Source organism: Leucopleurus acutus (genome assembly GCF_964270905.1).
Source record: "Leucopleurus acutus genome assembly, chromosome: 1".
Classification (NCBI taxonomy): domain Eukaryota; kingdom Metazoa; phylum Chordata; class Mammalia; order Artiodactyla; family Delphinidae; genus Leucopleurus; species Leucopleurus acutus.
In genome coordinates, this window is record NC_139142.1 from 201,159,586 (window position 1) to 201,180,102 (window position 20,517).

Consider the following 20,517-nt stretch of genomic DNA (forward strand, 5'->3'; position numbering starts at 1 on the left):
ACCCCTGCATTCTTTAGCCAAATACCTTGTCTTCTGATAGCTAATAAACTTCAGAATTGAACATAAGAACTTTGTCGTGAACATTCAAATATTCACAAAGGAAGGCGTGTGCTCTAGCGCTTTTCATGGGGTTGGCTACCTTGATAATGACATGAGTAGTCCTCATAGACTGCTGGGCAGGGTTTTAGATGCTCCCAGTGAATAAATCTGATTTTTTTCCCCTGCTGAATTCTTCACTGTGAATCCAGTGTTACGGGAGCATCACCCCTGCACATTCCAATCCATGTTTTTAAGCTCATTTGTTCAGAAGAATTTTGAAAGGGCTTCAAAGATATTATTGGTTTGGTTGTAGCCCCCAAGGCTTGAGAAACGGCTTCCTTACTTCCACACCATCTTTAACCACAAGTCACGCATAAAGATAAGGTGTAACACAATGTTCTTGAGGATAATCATAAGATTCATCAGACTAAGGGGAGGAAAAAGCCAGGATTTAAGCTTTTGCAAAACTTAAAAATGTGGCCTCAGCAGATAAGACCTTCTAATTCCTGACTATAGAATTCGAGAAAAAAATTCTGGAACAGCTTTGAAATATCCTCTCAAAGAAACTTTTGGGAGCCCTCAGAATGAATTGTTCCCCGAGAATTTCTCCAGCGTTGTGAAGTTTGGTCCTCCAGTGATTTAAAAGGGATACTTGATACAAAATCTTTACAGCCATTACAGTTTTTCTTAATATGTTCTAATATTGTTTAATATTATATACCACAGAGAATTGCACTCTAGTAATAAGATCGACCCGTATAAAAATAAGGTTCGTGTGAATCCAATTTAAATGCCATGATAAATGAGGAGTTTGGGATTAACATATACCCACTACTCTATATAAACTAGGTAATCAACAAGGACCTACTGTATAGCACAGGGAACTCTACTCAATATTCTGTAATAACTTATGTGGGAAAAGAATCTAAAGAAGAATGGATATATGTGTATGCGTAACTGATTCACTTCGCTGCACACCTGAAACTAACACAGCATTGTAAATCAACTAGACTCCAATATAAAATAAACATTAAATTAAAAAAATAAATAAATGCCATGATACCCGCGGTGGGGACGACATAGTTCCTTTGATCCGTGTACTTAGGCACAAAAAAGTTGAACGCTTGTCGTCTGTGATAACCTGCTTCCAACCTTGACATACAAGTGAGCCTCATCAGGTTTGTGTTTTGGCTGGCATCTTCAGTTGCCTTCCAGAAAAAATTATTCCTTTTTAATGAGGAGTGTTTCCAAGAGTGCCAAGCTGGTTTTGAAGAATAAATCGATGCTGATGGCAGAAGACGACCGCCTAGTTCCGCCTCATACCTGAGCCCAGGAAGCAAAATATTTGTTCGTTTTGTGTGTTTACCCATGTCGGCCTGACACATGCCACCGTTGCATGGAGACTTAGACAAATTTAAAATAGTTTTATGGTTCTCTGACTTTATTTGCTGTTGGGCTAACGCCATTGTCAAACAATACAGAGATATAAAAAGAGAAAAGAATGATTCCCCTTCTCTTACCAATTCATCCTTCTGAGGTAAGTCGAGTTATGTACCCATCCTCTTCTTCATATGCTCCTGCAAATACATCTTTATATTAACACACAAATACGTAGTGTTTTTACCTTATAAAAGTAGCGTTATATTGCACAGTTTTCTGCAACTTGCTTTATCACTTACCAGCTTCTCATGGGGGAATCCCCCTGGACCATACAGACAAATTATTCATTTTCATTTTAAAGAACACCCAAAACTTAAGATTCTGATTCACTTTGCATTAAAATGTATTAAAATGGGGAAGGAATTTTTTAAATCATACTGTATTTCTATCTAGTAACATAAGTTTTCATTTATTGAGGTGTTTTTTGTTTGTTTTGTTAGTTTGTTTTTTGGCTACACAGCTTGTGGGATCTCAGTTCTCTGACCAGGGATTGAACCTGGGCCACGGCAGTGAAAGCCCAGAATCCTAACCACTAGGCCACCAGGGAACTCCGTTATTGAGGTTTTATTTTACATCTTTCAAGAGGAAAAAAAAGGTTTTCATGTAGCTATTGTAATTCTTTGTTAAATTTTTTATTTTTTAGATTTTATTACTGTCATGAAAAAGCTTTTATTTTCCATTTATGTTTAAGTGGTTATCACTAGTATGGTAGATTGTACTATTCGTCATTATCTACTTCCTCCATGGTACGAGAGGTCTGCTTGTTGGACATCATTTGCAGTACCTTCTTAGAGATGAAGCACCCATCCATCCTATCCCCATTTGTGTTGGCCATGCGACTTGCTTTGGCCAATGAATATATGACATAAACACAGCAAACCGAAGCTTGAAATTCAAGTGTGTGATAATACTTGTCCTCTTGAGCTCCTGCTCTCTGGCATGAACATGGCCAGGTTGGGGCTACTTCTTCAGCCTAGATCCTGGAACAAGAATGCTCGTGAAGCAGACCTGCAGCCAACCCGTAGCTTGGAGCAGGGTAGCTGCCAACCATCAAGACCTGTGAAGGGTGTCATAATTTACTTTACTTTCAAGTTAAGACGTTCATTTGCCCATTGCATGGATGCTGACAGAAGACACAACTCCTAGACCAGAGACAAAAGACGGCAGCCAGAGTGAGTGTCAGCACGTTTGTGTTGGTTCCCCGAGTCTTCATTCCTATGGTGGGGCCCGGATCCATGCCTGAACACAAAGTCGGTTGCATCACAGGAGAGGGACAGTGAACTTGAAATCCCATCACGTCATAGCAAGCAGTAAGCAAGCCTGCTCTTTGCCCCAGAGGTAGGTATTACCTTCTCCCTCAAGGTTGCTCACTGCATACTCAACCCTGAGGAATGGCTGGGTAAAAAAAAATGATCGGGGTTTTGAAGGCTTAACATACCCAGCAGGACACATAGGGACACAAGAGGCTCATGGAAGAGTATCTCCCACCACCAACCCTCAGGCCTCATGGAATGTCAGTGAGAAATAAATGTTTGCTATTGTATCAGGGTTGTTTTGCTACAGAACAAAGTTAACTGATGCAACAAGTACAGAGAAAAATCCATTGACATCTGTATATTTATCTTACATCTTGCCACCATACCTTAGTCTCTTATTTAAAAAAATAATTTAGTATAGTTTCTTGAGTTCTCTAAGTATAACAACATCTTCTGCAAATAAAGTGAATTCTCGCTGCCCTCCCCCAGTATTTATGGTGATTGTTATTATTTTGTGTTCTTACCTTCAGCATTAGCCTGAGTTTCTAATTTTTGAATAATAATGGTGATAGCAAACATGCCACTCTTCATTCCAAACCTAACCTTTGATGCTTTGCTTGTGATGCTGGGGCTGGAATTCAGCAGACCGTGTTTTTGCTTTGCAAGGTGGCACCCTGTTAAACTGTGCTGATAAAGAGTTCACTGGCAGAGAGCTCCCAGGAAGGAGAAGGAAGCAGGGATTGTTCCTTACTGTTTGTTTTCTGGTCACTCCTCATTTGCTCCCTGTTCTATGAGCGTCAACCTACCGATGCTGCTTCATCCTGACAGAGCAGTTCCTTCCCACAGCAGCAGGACAATCCCATGAACAGTTTTCTAACATGTGTAGGAACCGCCTCTTTGCAGCCCCAACCCAGAGATACATGACATCTGCGTTTCATTTCCTCGAGGCCTTTCTCTAAGCGTCTAAGCTTTAAAAACTCCAATTTCTCTTCTTGATCCCACTCCATCATATAGTGGTAGCTGTTTTCTGCAGTTGCTACCACTGTGATCCCAAGTTCTCTTTTTGTTTTTAAGCTACCTTGTGAAGTTGACACCTAGGTAATAATTCTTTATATTAAATTCTCTCTGCTAAAATAACTGGTGTGGTGTCTGCCTCTTGACTGACCTCTGATTGAGAAAGTAGCTTTCCCTATTTATTTTCTGATTTTAATGATGACGCTTTACCCATTAGCCTTTTAGCCCTGTAACTGCTGGGTTTTGGTTTTTGGTTGATTGTTACTGAAGTTTATCAAGTGTGTTTCTTGTATATATTGACAAATGCATTTTTTCTTTCTTGTTAATGTAAGAAACTAGACATTTTCGTAATGTTGAATCATCCTATTCCATATTTCTGGAATAAATAGCTAATAGTTAACACATTTGTAGCACTTACTACATATGCTCCAGGCATTTTATATATATAAATTCACTTAGCAAACCTCCTTGGTCATGGCTCATAATTACATTGCCAAATGTTTATTTAGAACTTATATTGATAACTGAAATTCAACAATATTTAGAGTTTTATCTCTTGTATTGATATTACTTGTTCCTACTGTCTTATCACCTCTATCGAACTGAAAGATCCTTGAAAATCAATGTCTTACTATGCAGTCAGTACCTCAGTATCATGCAAGAGTGTGTGATTGATGTTTGTTGAATGAGTAAACACACTTAATAGATCTAAAGTAAGTCTACTTTATGAAAATTAGCATTTCTTCTGTAACATAAATTCTGATTTAAAAATTTAAAAATTTAAATTTAAAAATATTTAAAAATTTAAAAATATTTGTATTTGTAAGTACACATTTAAAAATATTTGTAAGTAATCAAAATACATAAAAATGGATACATTTAATATTAAACTAGACTTTTCTGGGCATATGTATGCATTTCAGAACTCTAACATTTTAAGAATTATCGCTTATCCTGTCTCCTTAAATGTCTCTTCATAGAGTTTTAAAATTCTCCAACATTTTGTTAATAGCAATAATTACTGTTGTATATTTTTGAGTTACTGCATTATGTTTTGTGATGTAGATTATATCAAAATTATTCCTTTTTCCAGAAGATTAAAGACAAATTAGTAAAAGATATGCATCAAGGATTCTTAATGTATGAAACCATTTTCAACAAAATGTTTTTTATTTAAGTCAAAATTGGATTTCCACGGTTTAGGGCTTCAGGGCTTCTAAGCCATTGCTCCCACAGATTTAAGACTTGAACTGGACATCGAAGGCTATCGTGCGGCCTCTTCAAGGCACTAGCTAAAGTTTTGGTAACCGTTTTCTGTGGTTTAGCTTTGCTTGAATCCTTCCCTTCAAAGCAGCTGTTGCTATGTCATTGAGATTAAGTTTAAGGACAAGATGTGTTATAATTTATTTGTATGTTTTTTTCAATTATATTTTAAGGATCTTCTGTGTGCACAGGAAAATACTGGCAGGCGGGTAAGTAAAGATGTTATCGTCTACCACCAAGGATTGTGCAACATAAGGACCCACATGCAGACCCACATTTTATATAGAAATAACATTGTGGGACAAACTTTTTTTTGCAATCCCAAAGCAATAGGAAAAAGAAAAAAAAAACCTATCATAAGGAGAGGAGCACAGCGCTATATTGGCACCCTGAGGATTTTTTCCTTATTTGTTTTTGCTGTTGTTGTTTTAATTCTAGGTTCTGATTTTATGTAGTTTGGGGGGTAATGACTGGGCATTTATGATCACAATCACAAAGGATCTTTTTCTCACACCCTTTCATCATGTTTGGAAGCAGTAATATAAACCATGGTAATAGAAATTATTTTACTATTATTTATTTTTTCACCTTCCCTAATACCCTAAAGTTTATAACTCTAATTTTCATGAGTAGGAATGACATATGTGTGTGTGTGTGTGTGTATATATATATATATACACACACTGAAAACTGAAACACAGTAGTTTTATAAAGCTTGGGCTGGATTTATTTGAAAAAATACTCTATTTTAATTCATTATGTAGCCTTTTTAATAAAGTCTAACTTTATTAAAGTGACCTAAAATTCATTTTATCAGTTCAATTCACTTATCTCAGCCTATGTGGTTTCTGTGTGTGTGTATCATCCACCTGATGGTGGCAAAAATGCTACACAGTTTCGAAAACTACAAATATAAAGAGCTATTTTGATGATCATCTAATTTTAGAAGCAAATTATGGCATAGAACTACAGTTTAATTATATTAAGTATAGTCTCCATTACTGTCATTACAATTACTCCATTACTCCATTACAATTTTTATCTCAGTTTTCACTTTACCTCTGAACATAGATTCTTCTTTTCATAGGTTTTCCTGAATTATGATTTAAAGACAAGGAAATAAGAAATGCATATAGTTTATAGTGTGTTAAGTGACAGACACGAGGATCTATTTCAGGAAATTAAAATGGCAACCTGGGGGAATTTGTTTCCTATAAATTAGGTTTATTAAGAAATACAAATTTTCTCATTCACATCAATTACATAATATTTAGAAACACTAGAAAGTCGGTAGTTTAAAACTTCACACAATTGACTTAAAGAAGAGGTTTGTTCAAAGTTTTTCACCAACTCTCTGGAATGCCAGTCCTAGGATAAAACATAAGACATACTATCTATTTTTTTCTGGTGCTAGCAGCCCCTTTATTGGGTGGCTTAAGAACTGTTCAGTTTTCTGTACAGTTTTTGATTGCTTTTTAATGGTTTTTTTTTGTTTCATTCTTTTCAAAATGTTGATACTATTTTCACAGAAAAAAAAGAAGCATAGACCAAAATAAGAAAATTATGTTGAGCAAATGTTAATGGAAATTGACTTAGGTTTTAAAACTGAAGTGGACACTTTTGAGCTGTGAAGTTCTGAGTTTTGTTTTATTTTCATCAAAAATTCTCAGATTTTATGAGAGCAACTGAAGTCAGGAGACCATCCTGAAGGAAAAATTGGGGGGGAAAAGGTGAAAATAGAATATTTCAGTTGCACAGCAACATCTTTGCTGTTTTGAAAATAAACCTTTGCAGGTGTGTTTCCGATCTGACTTTCTGGCTCAAGGAAGAACGTTTATCATTTTCTGAATTTACCAGCAATTGGTGTGCACTGAGGGCTCATTTATTTCTTACAAAATGTCGCTAACTCACTCCTGTCCTCTTAAATTCAAAACAGCTGCTAGCCACTGGCAGGATCTAAATCTTAACAGAGACAGAATTCCAGACTCTCTGGATGCCTGTATTACACTCTTGTTAATAAGGATCTCTGTCCATCAAGGTGACGACAGGACAACGTGGGGCTATACACGTTTTCTCTGTCCATATGTAAAAAGCTAGAGCTTTTATTTTGTTAACAAAACCCCATGATTTCATTAAATAACCCCTCTGATTATTGGTGTCATTTGATGAAGCACTATAATTTAGTTTTGCTTGAAGCCCCCTAACTTCCGAAGTTGTTTCCTTTCTAGGCAGTTATATTTTTAATGTTATCTGGGAGTTAGAGTAGCCTTATTTACTGGAAGTAGCAGAGGGATCCAAACTCAACTTTAAAAGGTGAGGCAAATTTGGGAAAAGAAACATATTCTTTAGTTTTCAATTGTTTAGAATTTTATTTTCAGATACCATTTTCACAATGTAGAATTTATAATCTCAGCATTTCCTTGTAAAGAAGACAATAATTTCAACTTTTCCAATGACTACCTCACTGTTTAAAGTAAGAATTTTGACATAAGCCTTAAATACCGAGATTTTCAGTCAAAGATACAATACTGCTTACTTTACCAAAAAGAAATCATTTTGTTTTTCTTAGGTTTTCTTGCAGAACGACTGTTCAATTTCTATAAAGATAGATTCATCTGTTGTGAACAAGGCTGAAGATTATTTTCATGCATAAGATAAATCACTGGAAGAGACAGTAAAGCATTCAAAATGTACTTTATGTCCTACCAGAGAAAAATCCAAATCACTCTTCTCCACAGTGAATTCCTGGTTTCCTGCAAGATAAGATCTCATCCTGTTAAGGACTTCATCTTGGAAGAAGAGAGAACATCATCTCTCAAGGGAGCTCCAGTATCATAATTCATAAAATCAAATATATCAATAAACACAGCTCTAATTTTAAAATAGCCATCCAAGTCTCTGGAACCTAGAGCCTAAACACTCGATGTTAAACTGTAGTATTTTATAATAACATAAATCTGTAAAAGAGAACAAATAATTGTTTAATTATTTAAAAGTTTTCATTCTCATGAATAAAATTTAAATGCTCAGCAATCCTTAATTACAACATTTGGAATCCCTTCCTTAGTGATGAGAATTAACTTTGCAATTTAATTTGCCGCTTTACCATGTGAAAAAGAAAGATAAAAAATAAGCCTCTTGGGAACGGGAAGAAAATTTCTAGTCTCTCACCAGCCAATCCAGTTTTTAATCAGCACTCTCTCTCTCTTTCTCTCGACATTATTGGCATTTTCACCCCCATTCCTCCCCCAGTTCTGGTTTACAGACATAACTAACTGTACAGATCTGAGGTTTGGATTTCATTTCACCTTGAAGTGTTTGCCTAGATTTGTTTTACTGGTCAGCATGGTAGTCCAGAATGCAGAAAAGATTTTAAACAAATTATAGATTCTGCTAAAGAAGATGCATGATATTCTAGGTATAAGATACCAGGAAAGAAGTATAGCAAAAATTTCCAAATGTTTACTACTTTTTCTTATAGTGTCAGGCTTACCTCTAGGTGGTCACAAAGCACTGAGCTGATCTCCCTGTGCTATGTGGCTGCTTCCCACTATCTATTTTACATTTGGTAGTGTATATATGTCAATACTACTCTCTCACTTCATCCCAGCTTACCCTTCCCCATCCCCGTGTCCTCAAGTCCATTCTCTACGTCTTTATTCCTGTCCTGCCCCTAGGTTCTTGAGAACTTTTTTTTTTTTTTTTTTTAGATTCCATATATATGTGTTAGCATATGGTATTTGTTTTTCTCTTTCTGACTTACTTCACTCTGTATGACAGACTCTAGGTCCATCCACCTCACTACAAATAATTCAATTTCATTTCTTTTTATGGCTGAGTAATATTCCATTGTATAAATGGGCCACATCTTCTTTATCCATTTAGCCAATGATGGACACTTAGGTTGCTTCCATGTCCTGGCTATTGTAAATAGTGCTGCAATGAATATTGTGGTACATGACTCTTTTTGAATTATGGTTTTCTAAGGGTATATGCCCAGTGGGATTGCTGGGTCATATGGTAGTTCTATTTGTAGTTTTTTAAGGAACCTCCATACTGTTCTCCATAGTGGCTGTACCAATTCACATTCCCACCAGCAGTGCAAGAGGGCTCCCTTTTCTCCACACCCTCTCCAGCATTTACTGTTTGTAGATTTTTTGATGATGGCCATCATGAATGCATTTTAAAGTATTTAAATAAATGAAGTTTTTTACAAGGAAGTTTTAAGTGAACTGAGAAGTTACCAATCTAGTCTCTTAATTAGCTGAGAAAAGCTTCTTGAGAAAAATGGGGTTTAAGGAGTACAAGCTACAGAATATCTGGATCTTCTCCTTCCTGCAAACTGGGGGGTTCTTGGAGTTCAGCTGCCACCTTGGATGGAGAGGTGACTTTGAGAATGTAGATCAAGCATTGACTGAGCAACAAGATGGAAAGAGCCTGAATCCCTGGCACCACTGTGGGCGAACTTGTCCTGGACCACATATATCCAGGCAGTTTTACGCATCGAGAAATAAACTTCAAATTTGTTTAAGCCTGTTATCTCAGGGGGTTTCTGTCACTTGCATCCAAACCTTATCTTGACTAATGTCAACAGCAGTACCTAAAGTATGACTAGACAAGAGAATTTCCCCCAAATAACAGACTTATTAAATACCCACATTCTATACAGCCTCGGAGCTCACTTTAAAGTATAATTTAAAGGTGATTGAGTCTACCATTTGTGGTATAGAACAAAACGGAAACGTGATAATTAACAAGATAATTAACTTTCCTTCTCCCATGTTGTTACCTGAGAACAGAGGCCAAGGAAAGGAGAGAAACTTCTGTGACTCTCTGCTGGGTAAGCCTGTGTGCTCTGTGAATGCAATCCGTACAACACGCACGTAGGCCTGGCCATACTGTGCATCCAACCCTCTATATTGCACTTCAATTTCTCTTAAGTATTTTTCTTTTTTGTTTAAATACCAAAAAGCAATATCTTATTGGAAAAAATCTCTAATGCACAAGAAGTTTATTCTCTAGAAGACAGACATAGAAACAGTGAAAAATCTATCTATAGGGCAAAATGTAACTATTGAAAATCATTACTTCACTTGGAGCATTAGTGGATTTCTGAGCAAAGCTGTTTATTTTGCAGGTTTTATGATCCTTCTTAAGCTAGAGTCTTAAATGATCCAGCCCTTCACTTTCCAGATCCATCATAAACTCCAGTGCCACGTGGGTAGCTTAAATAGCCCCCAGTTGGGGTTATGGGAAAACAGGGAACATCTGTGTCTCTGAACTGGGCAGCTTCACTCCAACGATGAATGCCCTGGGTGAAGAGGGGGGCTCACATCATCAGAGCCTCTGATATTTGGAAGAAGCCAAAATACTTGCTTTTTAAATGTTATCTTCTGATATTCAAGAATTTAAAAACACAACATGGACCAAATCGAACACCTCAGTGACCTGAGCACCATCTCTAGCTTAAAGTCCAGGTGCAACTGGATCTGACCTTGCAAAATCAGATTTTAAAATTTAACTTTAATTTGGCCTCATTATATTGCTTTAACTGATTACAAACTGCCTGAACCCAACATAAAGGGTAAACAATAAATGACATTTTGTCAAGTAGAGAAGAGACATGCCAAATTAATTACCAAGGGGAACCTTCACATACCTTTAGAGCCAAATAGAACTCAACTGGGATAAAACTCAGAGAAGTTGTGACTTTGTTTTCCCAGAACAACAGGGCTTTGCAGATAATCAAAGAGTTTGGGTGATGACAGTGATGACTTTTGTCTCCTAGGTTGCACCCACCTGCCACCTGTCAGGGAGATGACATACCCTCCTCAACTGAATTCAAGAAAGTTGCCCAAGGCCTTTCACATTCCGGAAACTGTGTTAGGTGCTAAGGACACAAAGTTGAGTGAATCAATCTCCGTCTTCAAAGAATTCATAGCTTAGTGGGGAGAAAGACGTATAAGCATTTATAAAGCAGTATACTGTGTGCTATTAAATCAAAGATGCTATCTGTGATAAGATAAATCATTTTTTTGTAAAACTAAGAAAAAAATTAAATTATGTTATCCTTTCCATTTTAAGATGCATTCTGATTTGAGAGACATTTAAATGTCATGTGCTATAGAAGTTTCTTTAAGGAGCAGAGGGAAGAGATGGTTTGACCACCTGGGCAAAGCAATGAGCTCCAGGGTAGTATTTAAGGCTGAAATTGGGAGTCAGATAACTTTAAGCTACGTGACCTAGGGCAAGTCACTTAACATCACTTTTTCTCTCATCTGTAAAAGACATAAAAATAGTAGCTACTCTGAAGAGTTGTTGTGAAGATTAAATAAAGATTTCACATAGAGCGCTGATCAGTGATTTAGATCTAAGCGCTCAAAAAAGTTGGCTGTTTTTAGCAGAGAGAGTTAATGATAGGACTTGAAGAAAGACTAGGTCTTTTCCAAGAGATAAGGGAGAAAACAGATCCCACGGAGGAATAACAGAATACACAAAGACTTCAAGCCTGTTTCTGGAACATTCTGCTTGACTGCGGTGCTGTGGTAGGTGAGGTTTCTTCCTTGAGGAATTCTGGGTCTTTCTGACACCTTCTTCTTTCTCCTGCACCTTCTTCCCCTGCCCTCGAATCCCAACACACCCACAAGGCAGCTTGGTTCCTTCAGCTTTTCACTCAAAAGCATGCACCTGGCCCTTTACTCAGTCACGGACTTGGCCTCTCAGAGCCACACCACTAGTGACTTGCTTTCCTTTTCCCTCCTCACTCCCCCACCCCACTCTTGCCTTTGGGAGAAGCCTTTGTCCAATATCCTTTGTCTGAAAGGATTCACTGCTGTTCCCTAGTGCCTGTCAATTTCTTTCCAGGGACTTCATGCAAATAAGGGTGCAGGTGGCCTGCCCTGATTTCGCAGAGTTCCCTGAGGGCTAACACCCTATTAGGGCTTTCACTCTGAACAACGTTCAGTGATCCTAATCCCCTCTGAAGCTTGGAGAAGTTACTGGATTTCTCCAAATAACTGGGCACAGAAGTACCCAGGCAAGCGGACCCTGTTCAGGGTTTTGCGATATTATGCTGCACCATCCTTCAAACAGTTATTCCTCCTAAAGGATTTTTCTTCTCGGTATTATTTCTATTAACACAGTGCCCCCTGTTTAGGAAGCAGCTAGTATCCTGAGTAAGAAACCAGCCAGTGTGTGGATTTGAGGTCATGTATCCATCCGTTCATTCCTCCACACATCTTTAGTGAGTACCTGCTCAGGGTAGGGTCCTCAGGTACCAGTAAACCTTTGAGGTTGAACAAGACCAATATTACCCCTACTCTCACAGAGCATACAGTCCAGCAGGGGAGGAGGTGAAAATCATTTCCAAGGCCCAGAGCAAAGGCAGTTTAGGCAAAGCTTCTCGGGGGAAGCTTCTGCAAAGGAGAGACCACAGGATGGGGAGAATTAGCTAAGTAAAGGGATGAGAGAAGAGAGGTGATAAAATGAGATACGAAATAGAACTTTGCAAACCGTGTCACAGCAGCTGTAAGATTGTGGGCTTATGAACGTACCTCCTTCTGCAGCCCCCCAATCTCTGTCCCCAGTCTTTCTTCCACCAAGCTACCCATCTCTGCTCCTTTCTCATGACAACCTCTCTTTTTTTGGGTGTAACTCTTGTTTTGTGGCTGTTTATCATGTTGTCATTATTACAGTCTTGGTTTTTGTCCTGGAGACAAGAGCCCTTCTGGATGTAGAAGTGACCTGGTTATTGTGTTGATTACCTCGACCAGATCCTGGAGCTGGGAGGGATGCAAGGGGGTTGGAATGGGATTTGGTTTGTCTTGATCTTGATTCTGAATGCTGAAATATGCATAGAAGTCAGGCAAGTGGTGGTTATAATAGTGTTTCTGAAACTTTTTGAATTGAGATCCATGGTAAGAAATACATTAACATAGCAACTCGGAAAACACACACGTTATTGAAACAGTAGTTTACTGAAGCTTGTGTTTTGGGAACAATTACCCTTATTGCACGGGATACAATTTGATATTTGGGATTCTGATTAGTGTTTTTCAGGCTGGTAATCCATTAATGGGTCACAAAATCAATTTACTAGGTCATGATGAGCACCTCAAAAATGGAAATAGAAGTGCGGAGACAGGCCAGGAAATGGTGAAGAAGATACCCCTACACTGTGGTCAGTCTTTAGGAGCTAGAATTTACAGACCTTGCACTTTCCAAGTCCCTGTTTCTTGCCTTGTTACTTGAAACTCAATACAGATCGGTGGTTATGGCTGCAGATTCTAGAGTATCTTGACTCTGTTACTCAGAGGCTGTGAGACGTGTGACACATGGTCTCCTGCACTCTGCTTGCCCCGTGTGTAAATGGGAGATAATAACAGCACTTTCCTCATCCAGTTGCAAGGATTAAATGAATTAATGCAGTGTCTGGTGCATATAAACACTCCACAAATATTAGCCATTATATTTCAACCTTTTGTTTTGCCCTAGTGTTAAGGTTCAGCTTTTCGCAGTTTGCCAATAGGACAAAAGGAACAGTTATGAAGTACAGGGCCCTGGAACCCAGCTTGCTAGGGGCAGCAGATACCAAAGTGAAACAACCACCAGGGGAAACTGAAACTGAAACCCCAAGGGCCAGAGTGAAGGAAGGTCCTTAGTCCTTCCAGTGGTAACCCTTGAATGTCCAGGGATTTGTTTTGTTTTTGTTTTTCCTTAAAGAAAGCAGTTCTCCTAACAGTTCCTCTCTCTAATATCAACATACGTTTGACCCTAGCTCCTGGCTACTTATCTAGATCAGATTCCAGTCTGTTACAGAAACTTGACTGTATCTGATCATGTATTTCCCCCAAATTTCTACTTGATATTCCCTGAGGTTCCTCTCCTTGTTTGGGTACGCTTCCTGCCTGTCAATCTTTTGTTGGCCGCATTACTTCTTTCCTGCATCTAGCAAGACAGGAGGCTTTTGTTTTTGTTTTGTTTTGTTTGAAAATCTTGGGGTATCAAGAGAAAAAAATTGCTAAATAATAAGATGAGAAGAAAGGAATGTCTTCTGTCATACCATCTTACAGAGGCAAAAGTATTTTGTATTGAAGAACTTTTAATGCATTTGGTGTATACCTCTTAACCATTTCCATTCCATACAAGGACAGATGACATATACGATGTGTGGGACGCTCCCATAGGAGTATCTAGAATCTCCTTAAAAAAGGATTCCAATTTTGGGGCTTTTATAAGCATGTAAATAATGAAATTAACAATTTAAAGGTTTCTTAAAATTGTTGTTTTGCAAGGAAAATATACTGTCATTTGTTCAATATGCAGAAGTTTTAAAAAGTGCTTATTTTTCTATAACTGCTCCACAGAACAAAAACCTTATTTTTGTTAAAATTGTTATCTACAAACTCTAAAAATTTCTTATGTCATTTGATAATGATCGTTAAAACCTTGTATGATATATTAAGATAAAATGTACGAATAATATCCAAATCAGAAACTTCTCTAAGCTTTAATTACTTACGTGGATTTTTCCTGAATAACACGTTTATTTCTAACCAGCCCAGATATCAGGCGTTAAAGGCTAACATTCCCCAGCATCACTCTTTCTTATAAAAATACTGCAGTATTTTCAGCGAGAGTGTAAACAAACAATTGTTTCAGGTTTTATTTACACTGGAGCTGCCGGGCAAAATCCCCTGCTTCATCTAGCTATTTGTCGTGATTCCAAGTAAGTTTTTAAAAGTGATCCTTTCTCTCTTCAGTACTTCCTCCTTAGCGTCTATTTCCAAGGCCTGTTTTCCCCATTCTTTATTTTTCCTCAAGACATATTTGCCTGAGCCACTTTAAGCATCAAGTTTTTTTTTCTGCCTATAAGAGTAATAATATAAGAATCCAACAAGTCAGAAATAAATGTGTAGTATATTGCTGTCGGCTTTTCGAGCCTTCCTTTTTCCTTCCACTGAGCCATCTTTGAACCAGCACTTCATTTTTAAGAGCACAGGAAAGAGCCTAAAAAGGGGCAGAGACCCGTGGGACGGGCGCAGGAAGGTGTCGTCACGCGAGGAGGAGGTGGCGGAAAGTTTACAAGAGCGAAGAAGCGAACATCCTTGTTTGTACAGATCATCGCCTGCTAAGCTTAATAGAGGAGAACGGTAGTCTGCAAGTCGTCTCACTGAGCCAAAGCGGGAAACCCAGTAGGAAGGGTAGAGGCTAAAAACTCAAGTAAACGGCTAGGGGAGCCGCCGGGACAGGGTGGGGCCGCCGGGCGCCCGCCTAGCCTCGAGCGGGAGCCGGAAGCGCGGGCCCTAGGGGGCGGGGCCGAGCCGATGTGGGCGGGACCAAGCCGGAGCAGGTCCGGTTGGGGCGGGGCCTGGGGCGGGGCATAATCAGAGTGGGCGGAGCCAAGCCAGGGCCTATCCAGTTGGGGCGGAGTCTCGAGGGGGTGAGGCAGGAGCAAGGGCCGGTGGGGGAGCTGACCCCGCCCGGCCGAGGGGCCCGTGGCACCTGGTGAAGAGCAAATGGCTGTTTCCTCATGTGGAGGACTTTTAAGGAACACGTGAGGGAGGGAAGGCAATGTCTGTGGAAAATCTACCTCACAACCCTGGCGTCCTGCTCCAGCCCCCGGGCGACAGCCCGCTTGCTGTGTTCCCAGGGTCTTTGCAGCCACGTGGGCCGTCTGCGCCTGCGCCCACGCCCAGGACTCCGCGGCGGGGCGGGGCCGCTGAGGAAGGGCGTGTCTCCCGCCGGCGCGCGGGGGGCGGGGCCGTGGGGGGGCGGGCGGCGGCGACCCGCGGCCTGACCTGCCCGGGCGCCGGGTCTCATGACGTCACCTCGCCGTGACGCGCACGCGGTAGGAAAACTGTAAGTTTCTGAGGATTCCTGCAGTTCCCCGGGCCTGCGGGGCTAGCCCGGCTGCTCGCACCCCCGGAGTCGGTGGTGGCCGTGGGTTCTGCTCCTGGGGCGGTCCGGGGAGCCGCTGAACGCGGTGACGGGACAGGTGCCCGCCCGGGCCGGGAGCGCGCCCTCCGCGGCGGGAGGGACGGGCGTGCGAGCAGGCGAGGCCGCGCCCCGGCAGCACCGCAGCGTCTCCCCTGGGGCCGTGATCGAGGCCGGGGAGGGGGGAGTCCGGGGGGGAGAGGCCCCTTTCTTTCTTCCCCGATGGGGGCACTGGGTTCCCCTCTGCACATACTGAGTCAGGGGTGCAGGGTTCCTGCGGAGACACCCCCCCACCCCGCCCGGGCTTCCTCTGGGGTCCCGCGAGCGACCAGGTGGCTGAGGCGGAGACACTTGCAGGGATGACCACTTGCTGCCTCAGTGCCCTTTTCGCGTACACTGGAGGCGAAGCGGCCTCCGGCCTCCCCCCGAGGCAGCCCCAGGGCCGGGCGCGTCGTGAGAGCACGCGAGGTGACACTAGCATGTGACCGCGCCAGGAGAAAGCGTACAAAGGCAGTGGGCTACCCTGCGAACGTGGGGACCCGCAGCCCTCTGACAGAGGTCTCGTGGGCCGGGGTCCTTGCCGCGGGTCTGCCTCCCGCCTTCCTCCGCCCGCTCTGATCCTGGACCGCCCTCGAGCCCGACGGCCGATCTGAACGTGGTGGACGGGGGCCAAGAAGTCGCTGGAAGCGTCACCGCAGCGCTCTCGGCGATTATGAGGCCCCGCCGTGCGGGTTTGCAGAGAGAACTCTGAGCGCCCCGGAAGAGTCGCGGGGTGCTGCCGTGTCCCTTTGGAACGCCCCGCCGTCGTAGCTGCCTGCCCGCCCGGGCTTGGTGCGCCGCCGACGCGTTAGTGCTGTGCCAGAATCGTTCTCAGATGCAGGGCAGGTGCTTGTCAGGAACTTCGAAGGGCGGAGGACCAGGCACCCCCGGTGTATTTATTCAGGAGACTGAGATCACGTTTCCGTAGAGTCAGCTCCAGGGCCTAATACTCTTCCATCCTAGTTTGAAGGGCCTTAGGCTGGGAACGCAGGTGTTCGAACCTTTGTTCTGCTCGTTACTAGCCTTTGCGTCCAAAGATGAGTCACCCAAACTTGGAACTTGAATCTTCTCCCTAAAATGGGAGATGACGGTATGCGTAGTGTCGCTCTCCTGAGGTTCAGCTGTGGTCATGAAGGTGAAAATGAGAGGCTGGCTCAGTACGGTGTCGTTACTAAGAAATTCACGCCGGTTCCCTTACCTGGGGAAGAGGTGTGTTGTGCTCTCAGAGTCAGGTCCTGGGTCAGAAGCGGAACTAGAGCATCAAATGAGATGACATGTCCAACCTAGTGGAGCTCACGTTCCGGCGGGGCACTGGGCAGCAAAGAGCAAGGACGTGATGTTATTTCAGACGGCAGTAAGTGCGGTGAAGCAAAGGAAGACAAGGCCAAGAGTGGGAGAGCAGGGCAGGTCGTTTCAGAGGGGGTCTGTCTGGGGACACCTCTCAAAGGGGGTGGTAGTTGAATGGATTGACGGGAGAGGAAGAGCCTGAGGTAAGAGCATGTCAGGCAGGAATAATCATAGCAGTGAACCTTGCCTGGAGCTTACTGTGTGTGAGGCCCTCGTCTAAACGCCTAATGAAGTTTTTACAGCCTTCTGAGGTCTGTATTACTATCTCCATTTTTATCGATGGGGATAGGGCCTTTGTAGGCATGGGGCAGTGAAGATGCTCCTCGAAGCGTGATGGAAAGCCACAGGGAGGTTTGCATCATGGGAATAGCATCTGACTTTAGTGCTCTTGGAGAGTTAGCCGGAGGGTCGTGGAGCGGGGAGTGTTGAGAGTGGGGAGGTGGGAGAGTCTTCCTGCCCCCTGGGAAGAGACGCTGGGCGCCTGCACTAGGGAGGTACTGGCGAGGTGATGGTATGTGGGGAAAGTCGTGGAAAGCTTCTGAAGCCAGGAGTGCTGGTGTGGACTTGCTAGTTGGAGGGTGGGGAAAAGGAAGAAGTGATGACTTCTCAGGTTTTAGGCTGGAACAGCTGGATGGATAGTGGCGCTGTTTCCCGGGACGAGAGAAAGGGGTTTGGGAAGAAAACCGTGCATTCTGTTTTGGACGAGTTTTAGATGCCTGACAGACATAGTAACAGCAGTACTGGCGCTAGGAATAACAGCAAGCACCGTGTAAGCGTGAACTGTGTGCCCGATGGGGTTTTAAGCATGTTTACACATGTTAATTCATTTAATCCTTATATCACAGCTGTGTGTGCCAGGAGCCCTCAGGGCCCCCACTTTACGCGGGAGAAGACAGAGGCACAGAGAGGTTCAGAGTGACCCGCCTGCTGGCACCCAGCTGGGCAGTGATGGAGCTGGGATTCAGACCCCAAGCCCTCTGACTTCCAAGCCCATGCAGTTTATCCCTGTAACGCCCTGCAAGTCGACACGTTGAGTAGGCCCTTGGGTGTATGGATGTGGAACTCAGGGGAATGGTCAGGGCTGAAGACACACGTTTGTGTTTCTTAAGAGAAAGCCCTCTTTGGTTCCTCATTAAGCCTTGATTGGCAAGGGGAGAAAGGAACACAGGCAGTTGGCGCTGTGCTAACTGGCCTTTCATTACTTGATTCCGTTCAGGCAGCCAACATCCGTCCAGGCTGAGGTTCGTATCTCTTCTACTTCTCTGTCTCTAGTCCCGAATCTGGTGCTTGCCATGGAGTAGATGTTAGGCATGACTTTATATGCAGGATATTGGCCGAGGTTTGGGGAGTTCAGAGATGAATAAAACATAGCTCTCTTTCTGGAGGAGCAGAGTGTGAGGAAGGACCCGTGGGGATAAAACTAGAGTGGACGGACCGCACGCTAATGAGCTCATCCTGGCCTTCTTGCCGCCCCCGCTCTGCCCCGCACGCTTGAGGGGTGGGGCGGGGCGGGGTCAGAGGAGCAAAAGAAGGCCTGAGCGGTCGGTCGCAGGATGGATTCGAGGTTCCCCAAGAGTCCTTTTCAAGAAAGAATGACTCAGAGCCTTGCCTAGTTTACTATATTTGCATTAGTTTTATTTGGCAACCGTATAATTTTTCCCAAGTGAAATACAGTTTGATATTTGAATATCATGGTGGAGTGATGAGTTTTTCCAGTTCTGTTACATCAGTGTTGACAGGGCCAGCTGGTGAAATAAGGGAGTTGCCTTAAAATGTTGCAGCTTGCATAATAGAGGGCGATGGAGGGGTTGTGTGAAGTGTTTAGGCAGGTTTCCGCCCGGTTAAGTGAATCAGGCCAAAGTTCCACACATCGGAATGAGTTTGAGTTTCTCTGCGGATCATCCCGTTAACACTGAGCTGTATTTCTTGTCAGAGAAAGAGGATCTGGTGATATTTGTCATGAGTGGAATTGTGTGGAACAATGTGGAAACACAGGAACTTGAACCATACATACAAAAATAGGTATGTTATTTCTGTGGGTTTCTTTCAGGGCGTACTATAACCTCCATACATTTATCACAATTTTATTACTTCCTAATGTGAGTATTTCACATCTGAACCATTGCAGATTATATATTGATAAATTTATGCCATTGTAGATTTCATGATTAATTTCAGAGCTTTTCCCCTACAACAGATAACAGTTATATTTTGTTTAGCTTTTTTAGCTTTCAGTGGGAGAGTTGATCTGAATAACCAAGTCCCAGGACTCTAAAACAGGAATCCTCCGCAAGTATAGAAGTGGAGATGTGCTATCTCATTTTGCAGTTCACAAAATCTTAAATCTGCTATTGTAGCGTCCCTAAATTTAATGGAGTTGAAGTGATTATCACTATTTTTTTTAACCACAATTGCAGTTAGCTTCCTTAAGAACATTAGATATGGTATAAAGTAGAATTGCGTCTTAAGTGGCCTGTTGATGACTCAGGCTTTGTCACTTTTTAAGTTCAGGCTCTGGGACAGCAGGTTGACGATTAATTGTGTCAGGTAGCTCCCGGCAGAGGGGCAGTGATGGTCAGCCGTCCTGTTTGAAGACAACAGAAGCCACTCTTTCTAACACTGACCAGGTGAAATATAGCATCCTAGATAACTTATCCAAATTGCGTTTAAAATTTATATTTACCTAGGCAAATTTAAAAACTACCATGTTAAGAGTACCAGTGTAAGTACTGATATTATGGAAATTGTTTCTTGTAGAAAACCATGCGTCTAGCCCAGTGATGGAACGTAGTAGGCATTAAATGTAATTCTTAAAATTCTACTTCGTATGGTTTCTTTTATTTTTGCACATTACCTTCAACATATATATTATATATTTACAGTAATAGCTGAATACTAATTTGGGTAATTTTACTTAATATTTTAAATGTTTAAATATGTTTAATTTTAATAATTTAAATAGCTATGGAACACTTAATTTTGATTAATTTCATATTTGGTTGCTTAGAAATTAAAACGTCAAGGCTTGATTTTTTTTTTTCTTTTTCAACGTAAACACTAACGAATAAGAATTAGTAAGTCTGGGTGGAGACTAAGCTTTAGTGACAGGCTAACCAAATTGTTACCCCAAAAAAACTCCCAAGAAGAGAATTCTTAGAGAGGATGAAGTAAAAACAGCATGTTG

The 20,517-nt window shown here is 41.9% G+C and overlaps 1 protein-coding gene across 1 annotated transcript in view; it reads left to right on the forward strand.

The window, feature by feature from the left end:
• Positions 1 to 19,271: 19,271 nt before the first annotated feature.
• The window catches only part of ZNF438 (zinc finger protein 438), a 167,776-nt gene continuing 166,530 nt past the window's right edge, over positions 19,272 to 20,517 (forward strand). The window contains exon 1 of the mRNA XM_082847858.1: positions 19,272 to 19,355. The gene's annotated coding sequence lies outside the window, so the exon portion shown is untranslated. The remainder of the gene's footprint in view (positions 19,356 to 20,517) is intronic.